Source organism: Rhinolophus sinicus, linkage group LG01, assembly GCF_036562045.2.
Source record: "Rhinolophus sinicus isolate RSC01 linkage group LG01, ASM3656204v1, whole genome shotgun sequence".
Lineage (NCBI taxonomy): Eukaryota > Metazoa > Chordata > Mammalia > Chiroptera > Rhinolophidae > Rhinolophus > Rhinolophus sinicus.
The window spans coordinates 52,121,170-52,142,677 of record NC_133751.1 but is presented as its reverse complement, the minus strand read 5'-3'; the positions used below and the strand labels follow the sequence as shown (position 1 = coordinate 52,142,677).

Genomic DNA, 21,508 nt, shown 5'->3' with positions numbered 1-21,508 from the left:
AAGGAGAAGGAAGAGTTGACGTGGTGGGACAGAAACTGAAATAGTTAAGATAGGAGAGGGTCTGAAGAAGGAGGGAGATGACAACAGCAATGGTTTCCACAGAACCATAAATACCAGCAAGAAATGACTAAGAAAAGATCTGGGACTTCCCAAATAGGAAGATATACACGATAATTAAGAAGGAAGATGACCAATTCAAAATGCTCTGTGACCTCAGCTTCTACGTTGCACGATTCTCTATTCTCTGCACACATTCAATCTAGCAAAATTGCAGCAACAAACATGTCAAAGCTTGTGGGGAGACTGTCCCTGCACTTTTCCACTAACTTCACAGCCCTGATCCACAGTATGTGGAAAGCAGCCACTCCCTGGTGTAGCCCAGGCCTGGTCATCTAGTAAACCCACGTGCAGAGCAAGAGAAAGTCATCTTGGAAGTGGTGGGAGGGAATTTGTGGCAGGACACAGTATGGTCACATTGAATAACAAATTGTAATTTCTGTGGTCTCTTCTTTTGCATGTGCCCATCAGAATTCATGGTTTGTGGTTTTAAACATCTCCGAATGTAAAGAGATCCTCGGAGGTTAAGCCAAGCTCAGGAGCTTTGCATTCGACAAGCTTTAAAACTAAGTTGCCTGTAATTCTAAACAGCCCCATGGTATATCACAGAGGTCTTGTTTCTTCTAGAAATTAAATCCTGGGACCTAAAATGAAAAACTGGAGCTTAATTGTGGTCCCTTCACAAAGCGGTCACTTCCTGTATTAAGGAATTCTCCTTTGGGAATGCTATTGTGGTTTCTGAATGTTTATCCACAAAGAGATGTGTATAAACACCATCTCACACATAAGCACATACCACCTCTCTCCCAGTTGGCTGGTCCTTGAGCTGCTTCTTACAAAAGGAAAGTAAGAAAAGAGTCTGGCACATTCTGCTGCCCAGTTTTCAGATTTTTCAGATATCTGAAAGCTGACACCTCGCCTTTTTTGTATTTAATCCTTTGCCCAGAAAGAAAAGGGAAAGAAGAGAGAGAAAGAGAGAGAGAGAGAGAGAGAGAGAGAGAAGAAAAGTATTGTACATAACTCTAAAGTTTTTTTCCTAACCCCTCACCTTCACAGCTGTTGTACTGACATTTACCATCCCCCTTGTCCTTTCCTTCATTTTTTTTTTTTTTGCCTGGTAATAAACCCAAACCTCAATGAATATATTATACATGCTGGTTAATGGAGCATTCTGGCTTGAGTTCATTAAAACAACTTGCACAATGGAAATATTTACTGCTTCATATGTTAATTTATGTACTGGATGCAATTTTGCTCTTATTCAAAGGAATGAAAATCTGCCAGGATAGCTTATCTAATAAGTACACCTTTTATTACTTCACCTTAGGGAAACCTGAAATGAGATCTAAGCATAAAATTCAAGAGGGACACTCTTTCTAAATAGACAATCAATTTGAGCATGGCAATGACCTTTCTCAAAGATGTAGTATACTTCTAAATATGCAGGTCCAGCCAAACTTCTCTCCTGAGCAACAAAAGTGATAGATGGGAAAATAAATCTAGTACTAAGTAGTCTTTCCAAAGGTAAAACTAATGTGGAACTTCTCAACAAAGCCTTTAGTACCAGTTTGTTATGAAAATCTATCATCTTCCCTTCTGTCAAATGTCACTAGGGCAATTGTGGGGAATATGGATACCTTTATGACTAGGAATGCTTTACTAAACAGTTACTTGTACTTACACTGAGAGAAATCAGGTGAGATTATTAGAGTGAAAAAATACAATAAACAGGATGTCAAGTGGTCATGTGTTAGAGTCTTGGTTTTGAAACTTAATGCTGTGTGCCCATGGGCAAGCTCATCTCTTTTTCCCAATCTCACTTTCCCTATGTTCTTTAGAGTGTCTCCATGTGGTGGCATTTCAGGACTTCAGTAACTCTATGCGAGTGGTGTAGACAGCTGTGGTCATGTTTCTACGAGCATTTATCCAGTCAAGGACATACAGGATCCATAAGAAGCCACTGGGTTATGTAGTCTTTAATTTAGAGACATCATATTAGCAGCACCCTACCCCTGAGCAGAACACATTCTCTGCTACAAAGGCTACATCAACTATTGCCCCAGTAGTCCTAGGGAAGTTTAGCACCTACCACCATATTTCATAATGTGAAAGCACCGATCAGCTACCATATAGCAGAAGAGTAGTTTAGGGCTTGTAAACTATAGAATGTCAGAGATAGAAGCGCTCGTGGAAGCCATACCCCAGTGTCTTCTTTCTGGAGATGAGAAAACCGAGACCCAGAAAGGACCAGGGCTTTCCTAAAGCATCACTCTAGACAGGGCTGAGTTGATGAGAGCCTTGGTCTCCCAAAACTTCATTTATGGGTATTTTCACCATTCTGGCTTATAGTTACAAAACACATTTCAAGTTAAGATCCTGCCATTACACAACATAGCATTATTTCCAATTAGACACAGAGTTAAAAGAATTGCCTGAAGGAGCCTGCCATCATTTGTGGGCAAAGAGCCTGCCCAGGAATTCTAGCTATAGGTCAGAAAGAAAATCTCTGTCTCAACGGGAACTGTATATTTTTATATGTACTCAATATTAGCAACTATACTACCGTAGGAAAATAAGGCAGTACTAAAAGTAAGGGGGGATTACAAAAAAGTTATGTCACCAGGGTAAGAAGACTGGGCCTTTCTCACTGAGCAGCAATGGTCAAGTTATCAAAGTGGGGGTACAGTTCCAGGTAAAGAATGCCAACATCAAATTTTTAAGCAAAGAAAGATTTGGTAGCTTTCTTCCTGAAATAATACTCTGAGTGTAAACTCTGGCTTTCACTAGTTCCTTATCTTTGGTCATTTCATACCACCTTTCTGATCTTTAGGTAACAACAATTTCATGAGGAACAAGAGAATAATGGATGAGAAAACGTTTTGCATGCTGTAAAGCGCTGTCCAACTAGCCAATATTGAGTGCCTGACATATATTATAACGCTTATTGTGTACTGTTAGAGACTTTATATATTGCTTTATTTTATTTAACCCTTATAGCAATTTTTTAAAACTTCCTTGATAGAAATAGATGAAGTTAACAGGAAATAAGATAAAAAAATTTGACCAGGCTTCATCAGATCATCAAGTCAAGAACTACTAGGATAAACTAATAGAATAAAAAGCGGGAACAGAAACACCACTGTCCCTGTGTGTCTGGTCCAAAGTCCATGTACCCGACACATTGAAAAGTCAAAACCCAAAATGTCAGAGTTTGGAGTGAGGAAAGGTTTATTGATTGAGACAGTGCCAACAGGGAGAATGGGAGACCTAGTGGCACCGCAAATCCATCTTAAGAAAGTACAGAGTTCAGGCTTCTTTTACATCAAGGGAAGGGAAAATGGGAGGGGCTAGAGGTGATTGACGACTGTAGGCATCTGGATGCCATCAGGGCTCGGGGAAGATTGTGCTTAGTCTGTTAACCCTAGTTGCTGTGAGTCCAGCCACAAGGTTCCTGCCAATCTTTGATAAACAATACATACTTCCCTTATCTCCTCTGGTGAGGCACCTCCTGGTAAGGAGCTGTTTTTGTCAACCTCAAGCCTCAAGCAGAATTCCTCTAATAATTAACATGTCAATAAGCAAGAAGCTATTTACCTGAAGGACAGGGGAACAAAGCAGGCTTAAACAAGATGGAGTCAGAGAGGCCGAGAAACTCGGTTACAATTACGTCTCATTTTGTTCCCACTTTCTATCCTCAAGGAAACCAGCAATGTCTGGCCTCCATTTGCACTTCTCACCCTTCACTTTTGGTAAATATCAAAATATCACAGAAAGGTTAGAAGTAGAGGAAGCACTCCATTAGGACACATAAGAACTTGATGGAAGAGGAGGGTTGATAATAGTTGGAGATTTTTAGGATCCCAGACTGTCTTTGAGTTGGAAGGCCCCTTAGAGATATGTTTCCAATTCTTTCATTTTATAGATATATAAACTAAATATCAGACTTTCTTCCTGTAGTCATATTAATTACGTGTTCTACTCAGTGACTCCGACTCAGAATTCTGCTCAAATATAATTGTTGGCAGGGTAGAAGGCCTAAGCAATTACTGCTTTAAAGCATCATAGCAGCCCAATAGAAGATTTGCCTTCTACAACAACAACAAAAAAGCAAAGGCATGTTGAAGAGACGAGGTTTATACAGAAGAAACTATCATACAAGTGCCAAATGACCAATCATGAAAAACAAACACGGTTTAACAACACAGAAAGGAGCTCCAAGGTGAACAGAGGAATACTTTCTTCAATAACAAGCTTTGTAAGACAAAAAATGATTTCTGTCAGGAAAGACTCCCTTCCTTGAAGTCATTTTTAGTTGAACTAGAAAAATATGCCAGTCAGTCACCAGTCTGGGTTAATTTGCTCATTCCACACATTCTTCTTCTCTTCAGAGAGAAGCCACATATCCTTTTGTGTAGCACAATATAGCCAACTTCCTTTCCCTTAACTCCCCACTCTCTTTCCATCCTGGCTTTCACAGATGTTGGGCTGAGGCATTCAACTACCTGTTGGAAGCACTGAGTGAGGAGGTCCTGCTCCCCAGAAGGAGAAATGGCAGCTTCCATGATTACCTCCGTCAGTTCCCCCCTCCTTTCTACTCATCTCAAATCTCAAAGCTCTACCACAGAATTAAAAACATAGCTCCAGGCACCAGAGCGAGATTTATGAGGAAGCACAGACATTAACTCTTGCTCTAAATGCAGGGCGTGTGCTTGTAAGTATGGGTGAACAAACAGAAGGAGGCCACAGGGGAGGAGGGCAGGAGGGCGGGCAGTGAGGGGGAGACAGCAGTTCAGAACAACACAATATATTTTCTTAATGTCTCCTTTCAGCCTGTATTGTTGAAAAGCTGGCCTTCTAGGCCTATGAAATGTTAGTCCCTTGCTTATTTAATCTACACAAAAGGGGGGACGGAGTTGGCACCCTGGAGGGTATTCAATGCTCCTTTGCTCATTGAATGACCTCAGACGAAATATTTTCCATGACAAGAACCCAAAAGACGACGCTGGCACAGTGTCAGACAATAAGATTTGCAGAACGTGTTTACATTCTCTCAGTGTCCCCAGGCTGTTCCAAACCCATCGGCAGGTGCTGCCTTTATCTGCTCTCTTTGCTCACCTGGCTCCCTCCCAGAAGTTTCCAGGGCCTTGGGCTCAGTGAGATTAACTATGTACTGACATGGGTAACCAAGAAATTCTATGGGTTATGTTACTTGAGGGAGAGGTAAGTGATAAAGTTAAACAGATCTGCAGTGTCCGTGAAGAGAGAATTCAGAGGCAGTGTGGTGCCATGGTAAGAACCTTGAATGATAGATAGTTAGGAGGCCTGAGTTCAAAGGTCAGATGTGCCACTAACTTGTCAGTAATTTAAACCATTTACTTCCCTTTTGGGTCCAGGGGTATATAGCTGTAAAATCAGGTAGTTAAACCAGATCATCTCTAAGATCTTTTCTATTCCAATGTGTTAATATCTGTACTCAAAGACCAAAATAATTTTTATCATACTGGTTAGACAAAGAGCCATAAGATAACTTAACGAATATGAGGAATTCTCAGAGGGCTAGTGACTTGATCATTCTTCTCCTAGAAAAAGAAACAATCTTAAACTGCAGAATGAAAGACAGAGGTTTAAGCCAAAAGTAGAACTCAGAGAAAGTGAGGATGAATGTTACAAAAAGGGTTACAAAAAAAGGTTATGGAATCACCCAAGCTAAATTAGATTTTTATCTGCTTGGGAAATTTTAGATGTGCTTGTGCTAGAAGTGTTTATGTTCAGGGCTGAAGTAAAGAAGACTAAGACGTAAACCAAATCTAGCACCTAAGATGTTGTGACTCACAAAGTCAGGGTGTGTGTGTGTGTGTGTGTGTGTGTGTGTGTGTGTGTGTCTGGTGTGCGCGTGCACTCACATAGCAAATACTTTAGACCATCATTCTATTCTGAGAATGGTACATGTTATAATTGTAAGATCCTTGAACTGGCAGTCAATAAAACCTGGGTTTAACACTAGCATTGATACACTCTGTGTGGCTTAGAGCTGGGCACATATCTACGACATCATTTTCTTTTGCCATGGTCTAAATGTTTGCGTACCCCCAAAATGTATACATTGAAATTTTAATGCCCAATGTGATCAAATTAGGAAGTAAAGCCTTTGTGAGGTGATTATGTCATGAGGGCAGAGTCCTCATAATGGAATCAGTGCTTTTATACTAAAAGAAATCCCAGAGAGCTCCCTCACCCTTCCACTATGTGAAGACACAGCAAGAAGCTGCCATACATGAACCAGAAAGCGGGCCCTCACTACACGTTGAATTTGCCAGCACCTTGATCACGGACTTCCCAGCCTCTAGAACGGTGAGAAATACATTTATGTTGTTTATATAAGTTACTCAGTCTCTGGTATTTTGTTACAGCAGCCCAAATGAACTAAGACACACTTCTTACAAAATAATGAAGGCACTGGAGTAGAAATTCTCAAGCGAACACTTCAACTATGACAAATCTAACACTTATAACCCGTCAAAGCCAAGGATTACTTACCTTTGGGTTTTACTTAAATAACAGACAACAATATTTTTATTTTCCAGAACTGGTGTGAATGGACTATTTGAATATAAGTCATTCTAAAACTTACATACTTATTTTTTAAAACAGCTTATATTTAAACATAACTAATTATTTTATAGCCTAATAAAAATCATAACAAATTACAGATTTTAAGAACTGGAAGGGATTTACTGTTAATCATTTATATTCTATACCCTTGACCCTTTAATTGCATTGATACAGAGACTAAAATCTAGAAAGTTATTTAGATTAATACTCAAAGCCCCCGTAATACTTTCCTGTATTCCAATGCTTTCCTTTATGAAAATCAGCTCTTGTATAATGAAGAGAAAGGCTATTTACCCAAGCTCTAAAAGATTCTTGACAGCTAAGCTCATTAATTCTATGTCAGCTATCTCTTTCCTCACCATCATTCTGTCCTTTCTTGCTGTTATCAACATTCCATTACAACACTCGAGCAGCTTTTCTTCTAATTTGTTTTTTCTAAATTTCTATTGAATCCATTACTCTTGGATTCATGGGAAAATAAACAAAACAAAACAAACAAATAAAAAAAAACAAACACCTTTTTCTCATGCCCTTTTCTACAAGGGAAATGTATCTATTTTATAGCAAATGCTTTTGTTTCACAGATGCTACCTACATAGAGAGCTAATCCAATGAGGTTGATGGTAAACGCTTTTAGATAAAATAGAAGAGGCTATATGGTTCTTTTAGTCTGTGCATCTAAATGCTTTTAGCTTAGAAGGTCCATCTGGAACTCCATACCTGTTAAAATGAAACAGACATGATTCCATATTAAAAATGATGACTTTCTTTCCACTGACAGGGATGGCATAAAATTTTGTCATCTTTAGAGTCGTACTCTGGTTGACTGCCATTGACACATTCTGTAGAAGGAGCCTCATAGTCTCATCCTCCCCTCAAACCTTTGGACATGTAACTCCCACAATATGTAACAATTGTTCTGAGTAGCAACATTATTAGCAAATCCCTGGTAGCATCCCTCCATGAAGTCCAGAGAAATTTCTCTGGATAAAATTGTAATGAAGACTCAGAGGGGGGAACAATCCCTTACTGTTGAAGGTACCAAAGAAGGCTTCATTCATTCAATGCATGTCTACTGATCTTCAACCTTGTACCAAGTACCTTGCATTGAAAACTGAGGAAATCATGAGAGCAAATACACAATTGGTTGATGTGGAGGGGTGGCAGTTATGGGGGAAGACAGAGAGAATTCAGCGTATGTGCCATGATTTACATTTTTATACTGATCTTATTTATTACCAGTTGGGCTACATGTGAGTTGGCAGGATGGAAAGAGAGGTAGGTCAGAAGAAAGTTACAGGACTTTGTGGGCATTGAGGTAGGTAGTTGTGCAGGACAGTGAAAGGTCTGGAGCAGCCTATTCCCAACATGGAAGCTAGTGAGAAGCCAGTGGGAAATCAGTGGGGAGCAGCTTAATCAGCTGAGGAAATTTGTCTCTGGCTGCTACACTCAAAACTACAGAAAGAAGTAGAACTCTGTGTAGAGGTGAGTGGGGCACATGGCTAAGCCAGATGCACTCCTTGGTCTCCAGGCCATAAATGGGGCTGAGACCTGACCATGTGTGGGCTTCCTGCTGAGAGTCGTTAAAAAGCCTAGAGGCAAACAAAAAAGAGGATAAAATCAAAAGTTGGGTGATAATGATGATGGCAGGAGAAGAAAGGGGAAGGAGAAACTTTAAATGAAATATAAACTTTACCTTCAACAACTTCAAATTATTGCTGCTACATAACTGAATTTGTAAGAATTAGCTTCCCTAATCTTACAGCACCTCAATTTTCTCTTCTGTTAAATAAAACTAGTGATACTGTCTTGAGAATGTCCTATAAGGATTAAGTAAAATTAAAAATATCCGCACTCTGTATTTGCTAGTTGGACAGTGCCTTACAGCACACAAAACAATTTCTCAATCATCATCCCATTGTTCCACATGAAATTGCTGTTTCCATAAAAATTAGAAAGGCAGTATGAAATGCCCAAATACACAGAGCTGGTTAAAACCAGGGTTTACACCCAGATATTCCTGATCCAAAGGGGGACTCTAGCCTAGTTCTCCTAGTCCAGAGCCCTGAGTGCTATTCAAAAGATATGAATGTTGAGGAGATCCGAAGTTTGGTTAACAAGGAGGGCAACCTGGAAGAGGTTTTCTATACCCAGCAGCGCTCAGAGTGGAAGTCTGGAGCAGGTTTCTATCTGCAGTGACGGAAGAGGAAGGAAGAAATGAGAGCCTATCTAGTCCAGCCCTGGTTATTATTTCTGCAAACAGCAAAGCAAAGCCGGCAACAAGAGAAAGTAAGTTCTCAGGAAAAATAACTATAAACCTGCTGCTTCCTTTCCAGTTCATTACCCGGCACCAAACCTGTGTGGGAATCACAAAAGGATTGAAAAAAATACATTAGAATATTAACACTGTTGATACAATAGGATTATTTTGTCTGTTTTAAAGTTTCTTACTTTCTGTAGTGAGTATGTATTATTTTTACATGGAAATGATACACTGCACATTTAAGATGTTATCATCCATCATAATCAGAGCAAAGACTAATGTGTACCAGACAGTGTGCTACGACCTCTACATTTGTTATCTCTTGTCCTTACCATAAACTCACAAGATAGACTTATAATCTCTATTTTACAGATGAGGAACCAAGGTTCAAAGCCATCAGTTAGTACATGATGGAGCTGCGATTAGAATTTACGTCTCTCTGGTTCTGTAGCCCCTCCTAAACCTATGGATGTACCAGACAAAAAAGAAAGGAACCATTTATACCAACCAGTCATTCGTTCCCCAGTGAGCCTATGTAAAGACAGTAATTCGAGAGCTCACATTGTATCTGTAGTCTCTGTTCACCTGAACTAATCTACCCTTTGCTTGACTGAACCAGCTCAGAAACATAAGGGACTTCCAGTTGCTTAGCAAATTCAGAAACTTTTCCAGCCTGGCATTCCAGACCTCTCACAGTACAGGCAGAGTATTCATTTCCAATATTCAAAACCATGACTCCTCAGGGCTCCAAACAAGCAAGTCAACTTGCTGAGCCTGTCTGACAGCGTTTGTGATCATTTCACCAACATGAAATCATTCTGTATACTTATATCATCAAATGAACTGTGAGCTGTTCAAGAACAGTGTCCATGTCTAAATCTTATTTGTTGCCTCCACAAAACTATCTTGTAAGACTTGGTCACTTTTCCCAGAGTCTTTACTGTAAAAAAATTAAAAACAAACAAACAAACAAAACACGAAAATACTAGTTTCTCAGACCAGATTGATCTGGCTGCTGCTTTTGTCTTCTGTTAGTCTACATTTCTGAATTGCATTGTTTAAAACTGAGCTCTTAAAGTGTTTTCTGTTTGTTTAAGAGGGGTAGGGGAATCCTTCATCAATTTTGAGGTGTACATAAAATGAGCTTTTTAGAGAAACACCCAGGACAGAGTGGCAGTACTTTTGCAGGCAGGTAGTCTATCATTCTCTCTGAAAGCATGATTCTGCCGATGCTGGCCTGTCAGGTCTGTACCGGGCCCTTCTGTGCTAAGAGGCCACCATGTGTACAGAAGAGGGGACAACTCCTGCAAAGCTACCAAAGAAAATGCTACACTGTAAAGGAAACAACTTTGAGGCAACTCCCTCTATTATAAATTGGGATATTTGGCAAATTACATTGGCCTCAGGTTTGTGTAAGGTTTCATCTCTTCTCTTAAAAGGAAGTTACTTTTGAGCATCTTAAATTAACCAAGTTTCAACAGGCACAGAATAGCAAAGTTAACAACAACAGAAAAAAATAGCTTCTAAGAAAAACATTTCTGTGAATCTCCTCTCTTTCCATTTTCTCTCAAGGGAGACTGAGAGTAGAAGGGCTGGAATACATACATGAGCAATTAGAGAGACAGGTTACCACAAACTTTTGCTCTCACTCAACATGGTTCTTTAGTAAACAGCCTGGGCTGCCCAGGGAGGCAAAGGGCGCAGCAGGAACCCAGATCTTTTCTCCTAACACTTCCCCTTGGATCACACTGCTAAGGCTGTAACCGTTTTGCTTCTTCCACTTTGAAAAAATTTGAAATGGAACAAATTTCAAGAGATTCAATGTGATACACATTTATTTTCCCCTTTATGTTTATGAAAGCATTTCCTGGGGAAGTTTATTCACAGTATTTCATACAATACATCACGTGGACAGAACAAAAATGTCTGTCTCTAACCTCCACACACAGACCGTAGTCCACAATTAACATCATTTCCCTCTCAGTCCTGGTCAACATGAGCCACTTAAACTATTCAGCAAGAATTGCATGTTTAGCTGTCTCCTCCAGCCCTGCCCCAAGTGATTACATTCTACCTATCACAAATGAAAAGAAAATCAGACAACAAAACCCAAGTTGCTTATGAGGTATTTCGATATAATAAAAGTAGTCATGGTTTAGAGGATGCAGACCTGGGTTCAAATCTCAACGCCTTCATTTACTAAGTGACCTTGGGGAAGTTACTTTGGCCCTCAGAGTCCGTTTCCTCATTTGCAAAATGGAGATACAGATACCTACTTTGCGGGACTTTTGTAGGGCTGTGTGTAGAGTGCATGGTACCTCTCATCATATGTTTAAAGCACTCCTTTAACTCTGAAACGCAAATCAGAAGAGAAGACATTTCTAAATTCTCTTGCATTCTTTCTGGTTTCTTTTGCATCTACCCAAAACTACCAAATCATAAATTTGGTGGAGGGGCAGAGAGTGGGGACACAAGGAAGGAACAAAGAACGCAATACTAAGCTAAGTAAAAAGTTAAGAAATTCCTGAAATACAACTGATTTATCTACATTCCACAGTGTATGTTTGCTTTGGGGTAAGTGAGCTAGAGTTTACTTGGGGTTTTTTATCTTCATGTTGCAATAGTATTGTTTTGCATACTTATGAGCTTGGGGCTTTATAATTTTGTTTTAACTTAAGATTTACTTCTACCACAGAGCTTTATATTTCCACCCAGAGCAACAACACAGATAGAGATATCGATCTTCCCGCTTATTTTTCAGACCTGATGTTCAGTCCCTCAGTGTGACAGCCTTGCATACATGAGTGAGAACAAGCAGACCACACCTCCAAATTCGATCCACAGGTCCACTCTCCTCTCTAAATGGTAACCTCTTGGTTACCCCTCAGGCCTCAGTATATGTCCATTGGCAGCATGGTATGCTCTGGTAAGGACATGCCCTGAAAATGGAAGCAAGGCCTTTTGGAGAGAGAATTCTAGGGTCTCAGGTACCCAGAGTGTGGTCTAGCACAGTGATTGACAAACTCTAATGTTTGTCAATTTGAATTACCTGGGGACCTTTGTGAAACACATATTCTGATTCATTTGGTGGAGTGGGTCCTGAGGTTCTGGACTCCGTATTTCTAACAAGCTCTCAGGTGACCTGCCACTGGTCCTAGTAACAAGGAGCCTGGGAATGGGGCATGGGCTATGGATAGGCACAGGCCTTGGCTCTGAGGGCTCCTCACCATGTTGGGATGGGCACAAATTGATAAGGATCAAAGAAGGGTGTCTACAGTGTGGGGCTAGAGCAGAGTCTGTGTTGCTCAGTGGAAGACACAATGGTTTGGACATGCTCCTCCATAGGAATCTCAGAGAAGAGGGTTCTATCAGGATTAAGGAAAAATCCAAAGGATGCAGTTCAAACAATTTTTCTATTATTTGGTGGAATTATCAAACAGCAGTTCTCAAGAAAATTAATTTTCCATTAAGAAAACAGACTAGAATTAGGTTTGTGTAAAGATTCTTCAAATGTTTAGATGGATTAATTTTTTACAATAGTGTCTCTCTCTCCCCCACACCCCCATAAAAGCAACAACAACAAACACCTAATTTCTTCAAGCATTTCTCATGTGACTAGGTTAAAAATTCCCTGACCAGGCCAGGTTACCCTATTCTGAATATGTTCCAGTTTTCCAATGTCTTTATTAAAGTGTATGTCCAAGAAAGGAAAACACTACTCCAACAATGATCCAGTCACTGTGGAATATACTGTGATAACACCCTCCTTCCTTCTAGAAGCTGTATGTCTGCTAATTTGGCCAACAGCATCTTTACTTGTATGTGTGACTTACCACACTGCTGACTCACCTTGAATTCACCAGCAAATACTAAGTTTCTAATTTCTAAGTCTTGTTTACACCTACTGCTGCTTAAATACATTGTGAGGAGGTGATGTTTCAAGCTAATTTTTGGAGAAGGTGGACATGGAAAATAGAACTTATAGTTAAATTCCACCTTTGGAGCCTGATTTTTCATAAAGCAATGTTTGATCAGAAACTATAAGGCAGAACAAACAAACTCTCCTGATGATTTATTTAGGCTAAATGCCCAAGGCAAAGGCAAAAGGAACTGAACGTGTTATATCCCAGTAAGACAGGCATTGAATTACCAGCTCACCATAAAGGTACCTCCACTTTAGAAATAGTTCACGAATCAAAGGAGGTAGAACCCAAGTATATAATAAATAAATAAATGGGGGAGGGGAGAGGGAGGAAGGGAGAGAGAGAGAAAGAGATAGATCAATTCTAACAAAAGCTTAATGATGGCTCAAGTGCTAAAAAAAAAAGACATCATTTAAAAATGAAACCAAATAAATCATCTTTTCACAACATAATTAAGAGGTGGTAGAACATTTCAGTGTCTGGCAAAATTAATTATATTTGTATTATAAGTATTATCCCAAAGGCTATAAGAGCCACAAAGACAGAGTTTGAGCACAGTCTTTAATGAATCCTGCATCATGCCTAGTACAGCAGTGTGCACCCTGGGGAATTTTTGATCATTAAAATTAGCACGTACATACAATCCCCTGAATAATGCTTCATGTACAGCTGCGGACTTTTTCTACCACATCACCATATACTTCTACAAAGAGCAGAGAAGAAATGAATCTCAGAATATCAAAGTGGCTTCTTCATAATAACTTAAAGGTCAAAGAAACCAAGGCCTGTTCTTGCAATCTGAGTGAAGCCCAATAGAGTTTATGTTAACTACATACTAAACAAAATGAATTCTTATTTAAAGCCACAGAGACACTGTCATTTGAAAGATGTTAAGTACTGAGCTCTTTAGCAACAATATTATTTATTCAATAAATTTATACTCAGTGGAACTATACTCAAAACACTGTCCCACGCAGCATTCACTGGTGATAAGAACATTCCTCTGTATTTCATGTTGCTCATATTCTACTGGAAAGAGAAAGTGTTCTAAAATAGGAGGAGGAGAAAGCCATGAAGACAGAAGTTCTCTCTCATTACAGAGAGAGAGAGAGACTCCATAACTGACTTGAGGAGGGTGAATCCTGAAAGAAGTGGCAATTAGAATATGAAAGTATAACAAGAAGTTGGCATTCAAAGACGAGGTGAAAGCTATTTCAAATAGAAGAACATAATACAAAGGCATTAATCATGAAACTGGGAAAGTACTGGAGTTCTTCTAACTCCATCCTAGGCAGGGCAAATTGTATTGTCCTGGAGCTTAAAGTCTTAACCAGTTCCTTTCTGTTCTACAATGATGAAGAAACTGCCTCCCCATCACCGTCCCCTGTGTGTGTGTGTGTGTGTGTGTGTGTGTGTGTGTGTGTGTGTTGAGTAATTAGAGGCTGCCTAGAAAAGGGAGCATTCATGTTCTTCATAAAAGCACATACTTTGCACATAGCAAATTATCTCAGGTAATTCATGGCTTGGTATGATAAGAAACATAGCTGCTCTTTATTAATAAACAGTTTACATTTATTACCTATACATCTTATAGCAAGCATCCAAAGCAGATATGATTTTCTGCGTTTATGAGGAAATTGAAACCAGATATTCAAAAAACCTACTTAAAAGTAGTGAAGTGTTCTATTTAATTTATGTGATCTCAAGGCCCATGTATTTTTCCTATAACACAACCCACTCTCCATCTCTCCAAAGAGCATAGAGGCTGGTAGGACATTTTTCACAGCCAAACTCCTCACAAAATATATTGTAGCATACAGAGTGTTTCAGTAATGTTAGCTTATCATTCTAGTTCTGCCTTTTCTCATTCTCTTATACCCAAGAAGCAAAGTGGGCTCCAAGCACAAATTTTACTATCATGTATAGTAATATTATGCCATCAATATGGTTATTACATAATTTAGAATTGGCTTCAAAAAGAGCTTACTTTCTATTTTTTTCCCCCTCACCTATAGGGTCTTACATATCACTGAAGAGGTAATACACTATTTGAATATTGGATCCCAAATTGTCTATACACTTTTATCATTGTCTAGAAACCTAAACTTAAGTCTTCAAAATCAGCAGTCAGTCCTCCATAGGCAGAACCATCTTGCAGAAAGTGTAAACTGATAAGGAGACATGTACGAGGTCTGACAATTAAGTTTGCAACAATGTCGTTAACCTTTTTTTGATATTAGAGGGATTATTCATTATGAATTTATACGAACTGGACAAACAGATAACCAAGTTTACTATTTGGAAGTGCTGGAAAGGCTGCATGAAAAAGTTACACGACCGGAACTGTTCGCCAACAATTCATGGCTCTTGCATCACGACAACGCACCAGCTCACACGGCTCTGTCTGTGAGGGAGTTTTTAGCCAGTAAACAAATAACTGTATTGGAAACCCTCCCTACTCACCTAATCTGGCCACCAATCACTTACTTCTTTACCCAAAGATAAGGGAAATATTTAAAGGAAGACATTTTGATGACAGTCAGGACATCAAACATAATACGACAACAGCTCTGATGGCCATTCCAGAAAAAGAGTTCCAAAATTGCTTTGAAGGGTGGACTAGGTGCTGGAGTTGGTGCATAGCTTCCCAAAGGGAGTACTTCGAAGGTGACCGTAGTGATATTCAGCAATGAGGTATGCAGCACTTTTTCTAGGATGAGTTTGCAAACTTATTTGTCCAACCTTCATATTATATACCCAGCTACCTCTTATTCTTAGAAATTCATATAGTAATCCTATAAGAAATTATAGAGCATTGTCCAGATACTGTTGAATGTTCCTGTGTGACTTAAACCTAGTACACATGGGATATGACATTAACCAAGAGGTTGGACAAATAGATTGAAAACAAGTAATAGAAAATAATTGAAAACTAGGCTAAGGAGTTTGTCCTTATCCTACAAGATATTATCTTGTAAATAATTCAGGGCTGAGGAAAACTTTTAATAAGAGGAGAGATATGAACTTGACCCTGGCTTTGATTTAAGAAGATTAAATGATCAGAACATGAGAGGCAGGATAGATTTTAGAGAATATAAAGTAAGGGAGACCAGTTTGGAGTCTTCATGGGGAGAACTCATGAAGTCTGGATCAGGGCAGGGAGAAAGAGAAGAATAAAGAGAATAAGGTAGACTTAAGAAGTCAACGATAATAAGATCCTGATCTCAAGCAGGAAGTAGCCTTGAAAAATTGTTTGATGAACCCTTCTCTCAACTATGGTCCTGAGGTTTGTATCATCAGCGAGTAGGAGGACAGCAGCTCCATTAACCAGAGCAGTCAATGCAGGTCTCGAGGAAGATGAGTTTATTCCTGGGCCTGCTGAGTCTGAGGAGTGTGTGGCATAGCAAACCTATCCTTGACATTTCTTTGAGATCCTTCCTGTTATGATACATCTTTGCCTACCTGCCCTCTGCCAAACCCTCTCCAGCAGTTGAAAGAGCTCTTTAATTAGCCACACCCCAAAACAGGAGGCCCTCAGTGTTAAGTACAGAAGGAAAGAAGAAAGTGGCTGGATCCCACAGGCACGTTGCCACCAGTACCCTTCCCAGTTTGTGAAGCTGGAGGTGGAAGGTGAGGTCCTCCCATCCAAATAGACCAGGGCTCCAACTCTGTAGCAACTGAGAGCCATGCCAAGGACACTGCCAGAGGATCCCCCACATCATCTCCTTTATAACATGGGGAACAGCAAAACAGATATGGGTGGTACAGAATCTCTCCTCACAATCTGGCTTCAAGTCGCCAACTTTAAAGAAAAGAAATTCCTAATGAATGACATAAACCAATTAGAGAGCTGCCTACACTGAGCCCAAATTCTAAAACAGAAGCTGCAGGTTCCTCTTAGGTGGAGTGATCAGAACAAGGGCCAAAACAAGCAGATGCGGGACCCCGGATGCCTGACTTTTGGCCTGTCCCAGAAGACAGCCAGGGACTCCACACTGCAGAGCTTCCTCTCACCCATCTCCGCACATCGAAGAACATCTTTGCAAACAGTGCTTCCCAACATTCCTCCTATAAAAATTTGGTCAGGCTTTTCTGCCCATTGCCATGCAGCATTTAATTATATGATCTTGTAGGAACCTGTCACCAAAGTACGTGTGGGAAAGAATTGAGATTTCGAATAATGCGTCACCTTAAATCTTTCAATTTGTTGTTTTTGCAAATGTGTATATTTAATTCCATACAGAATTTAGAATTGCAACCAAAATTTTTTGTAGCCCTGAAACCATTATAGGTTTGAAAAGTAGGAAAGAGCAGGTAATGGACATATACTAATTGATCACCTATCATGTGCAAGGAGCCTCACTTTATGTTATTTCTTTTAATCCCTCCACAAACCTAGGAGCTGTGTATTTATTGTTATTATTAGTAGTATTATTTCATAGATAAGAAAATTAAGAACCAGCGTGATAAAGAAAATTTTCAAGGTCACACAAGTAGCAAGTGGAAGAGACATATTCCAGCTCCAAAGTGTGATATTATTGTCAACCTTGTATATTTGCTGTTTTTACATAACATTTAGTGTGGGGGGGGAACTAGTGGCAAGTATCGACAAGCAAAAACAGCCAAAAAAGTGAGGAAAATTACATGTAATCCCACCACCCAGAGATAATCACTCTTAATATTTTGTTGTAAATCCTGCAATTGAAGAAGTTTTAACTCCTTTTTTGGAGCTCCTACACGGATGCTGCCGAAAGCTTTTGAACAAATGATGTCTTCTTACTATATTCAGGATCATCGAGAAAAGACAAGAAAAATATTTTCGCATTTTTTTAAATGGTGAATTTGAGAAGTGGTCAAGTCCCACTACATGCTTCCACGCTACTTGGTGTCTGGAGCATTAGAAGTCATCTGTGTTCTTTTAATACTTGTCCTCCCACGTCCACAGGAAACGGAAGGCAGGGATCAGCAGAGGCATGGCCAGAGGGTCCGCTGTGTCTACCACAGGCTCGTTTTGTGACGATGACCAAACACAATGCCCCTGGCTTCAGTGTGTCCACCTCTGAATTAATGTTTATCACAGGTGCCTTGCTTAATTATCATATCTGTTTTCAGGATTTAATGAGACACATATTCATGAACATCCTTTAAAATAAACAAAGTACTATGCCAACAAAAGATAATTGTCAACATCTCTAATAATTAAGGACTTGAATTCTGAGATGATTTTGCTAAGGGGTGAGAGGAATCATTGATAGGACCACTTTGCCACCCTAAACAATAAAGTAGTGGCAAAACCATAATGCAGATACTCCCACAATAACATCATACCTTTTTATAGGTACAAAACACGAGTAGTAATAATAATGATGATGCTGATGATAAATGTGGCTAATACTTATTTCCTTTGGCATCATGTTTTCAAACACTTTGTAAATGATTTGCATAGCTTTCTCATCTTATCCTCAGAATAACCCTCTGCTGAGATTTATTATTATATCCATTGTACTCAGGACACTCCTTTAAAATTTACAAAGTGTTTTTACAAATCAACTGATCATCTCCTTTGAGTCATATATTCCCAATATTATTTCTATTTTGTTGGATGATGGAACTATGACCCAGAAAGTCAATTTACCTAAGTTCACATAATTCGTAGAAGTCATATCTTGGACTAGAATTGGATCTACTTAGGGGTTTTTTCAACTAAACCGCAACTATCTTGGTGTTCAGTCAACAATCATAGAACACTTCCCCATTCATTTAACTTCTCAAATATCCCAAGGTCAACACTTATGCTTCCTATTTTGAGAGGGGTTTACCTGACTTAATTTCAGTCTATATAACTCAAAAGACATCCACAAATGTTCTACAAAATGGCCTCATCTCCACCTCTTCTTATCAGACAATAGTCTGTAAGCAAACACAGCCAAGTTTCTCTGACTTGGGACGACTCAAAGATGTTCTCCTTACAAAATTGTATTGCTTCCAAAGAAAACCAAATGCCCCCTTGAATTGCTGATGTCACGGATGAGAAACAACATCTATTATTGCTAATAGGGCTTAAAACAAAGCTTTCTATAGTAAGGTTATCAATGAAATAAAGTTTTAAGTCATCTTCCACACCCCTCTTCATCACACTCCTATCAGTCCATCATCAGGACCTGGGCTTTAAGACATGGATGAATTGAAACCCAAGGAAAATACAGGCAGTGTGCGTGAGTGATAAGGGGTGGGGATTGAGTGGTTTAGGGCAGTTCAAGAAGAAGGAACCATGTGAGTCCATTCACTGGCAGAGGAATGATAGAACATATATGGGAAACACTGATATGTCTGATTAATGAGGTATGAATTAAGCAAAAAAATCTAGGAATAGACAGACTAGAAAAGTAGGTTTGGAACCATATTGCAAAGGTCTTTTAAGTCAAGCTATGAAATTTTGCATTACTGCTTCTCACACTTTGTCCATGGAATACTCCCAATGCTATAGGGCCAAGGCCACCTTGCTATAAACACAAAATTTATTTGCAATCTCCTATTTTATCATGCAAATCATATAACTATGTTTCCTATTGCATTCCATTTATATGCGTTAACTTTACCAAAAGGCAATATTCTAAACTCGAAACCATGTAACATTGGCCAAAACTTAGACTCTAGGCAGATAGGACATGTGTATCCTGTGGTTTCTCATAGGCGCTAGCACAACCCTGTTACCTGAGATTTTCTGTAATCCAATTTGCAAAGCATATGGAGATAATGAGGCATCACTAGCGGAATTTTGATCAGGAAGATAAATTGATCAGAGTGGTATTTAAAAATAATCTGATAATGTTAAATTGAATAGATTTGAGGACTGGTGAATACTGGAGGCAGGAAGGTCTAATAATCTCATAGTACTTAATATTTATTTAGTGCTGTATTAGATACTAAATAGTCTCAATTAATCCTCACAATCCTACGAAGTACAGTAAGTCTTCACTTAACGTTGTCAATAGGTCATGTGACTTGAAGTGAAACAACATATAACGAAACCAATTTTACCATAGGCTAACTGATAAAAACGAGTTAAATTCCTATGACATCTCATCAATGTTGTAATGCAATGACTCTGAACAAAATGACGTTATTCAAGGATCTGCTGTACAAACTATCATCTCTATTTTACAGATGAAGAAACCAAAGGAAAGAGAATATAAGAGACATTCCAAAGACGACATAGCCGCTAAATAGCCGAACCTGAACTTAAACTAGCACAGACGATCTGGATAGTCTGGGCTCTTAACCACTACACTGAAGCACAGTCAGGAAACCACCATAATCATTGAAGTGAGAGGTGGAAAAAAAAAAAAAAAGTAGGATCACAACAGTAGAAATGGAAAGGGTTAGGTGTGAGAAATGTAGCAAAGATAGGCTTGACAGAATTTGACAACCTGATTAAATTGGGGGGAAATAAGAAGGAGTCAAAGATGACGGAATTTTCAAGCCTGGGTAATTAGGAGGATAAAGAGGCCATCCTCATAAATAAAGGCCTACAGAAGAGAAGCAGGTTTGTTGGGGAAGCATGAGATTCTGGGGAAGATGATGGGTTGAGTTTGAGATGCCTGTGGGGCATACAGGTGGGGATAGCCGAAGGGAAAAAATGCAGGTGCGGAGTGTTTCCCATCACGGGGCCCCCAGACTTGCTAAAGGTCCAATCAGCTATTTTCAGCCTAGATTTTCAGTCTTAGACTTACCCTGCACATTGCTGAGTGACAGAGGATAGAATTTCCATAAATGCTTGGATATGGAAAAAAAAAATGCTCACACACAGACATAAACACTCATAAACTCAGCCACCTCATAACAAGCTGGAATCTTTTTCAAAACCATCTTAAGCTGCTTATTTTCCAAACTTAAGGTATTAGGCACACAAATCAGTGGCTTGAGAATAGATGCAGTAACAGCTGCTTAATTTCCCTCCTTTCCCCAGCAAGCTGCCCTTGTGAAGGTGTATTTGATCCTGCATAATAATGAAGTCTATTTAAGATTTTTGAAAGGGCCGGTTGGCTCAAAATCATTTCCTCTGTCCAGGTTGGGCCTAAGAGGGCTCCTGACCCAGCTAATGTGGGAAGACAAAAGAAAGACAAAAGGGAACAACGGAGGGGTTCAAGGATGGCTGAGGAAAAAAGAGGTAGAATACAGAACGCCAGTGTCCTTTACGTACCTAATTCTGTGTCTCATTTACTAGGGAGTTATGATCATGGCATTCACTGGATTTGCCCTTTCTAAAAAGGAAGAAAATCATCCAAAAATGATGGTGGATAGTATATAACTTCTTATAGTAGTCCAGTATGGTATATTAGTTATTTCTTTCCTCCTGCATTATATGTTAACCTTTGGAGTTTTGCTCTGATTTCCTATTGCAATCTCACTGCAGATTCCAGAAAGAATTAATCAGAATATATAGATTTTGCTACATCAATTTATCACAAAAAAGCATCTGTTCCTTACATACAATATATTATTTATTAATAAAGTAGCTGTTATTCATTCGAATCTAAAAATTTTGAAAATCATTTTTATTTAACTGAAGTTTCAATGAGTATACACACATGCACACACAGAAATCTCTCTCTCTCTTTCTTTCCCCTCTGTCGCCATTTCTGATATAAAC

General features: G+C 39.3%; 1 protein-coding gene across 2 annotated transcripts in view; it reads right to left on the bottom strand.

Annotated features, from left to right (window-relative positions):
* The window catches only part of TPRG1 (tumor protein p63 regulated 1), a 157,376-nt gene that overhangs the window by 14,016 nt on the left and 121,852 nt on the right, over positions 1 to 21,508 (bottom strand). The gene's annotated exons all lie outside the window — the stretch shown is intronic.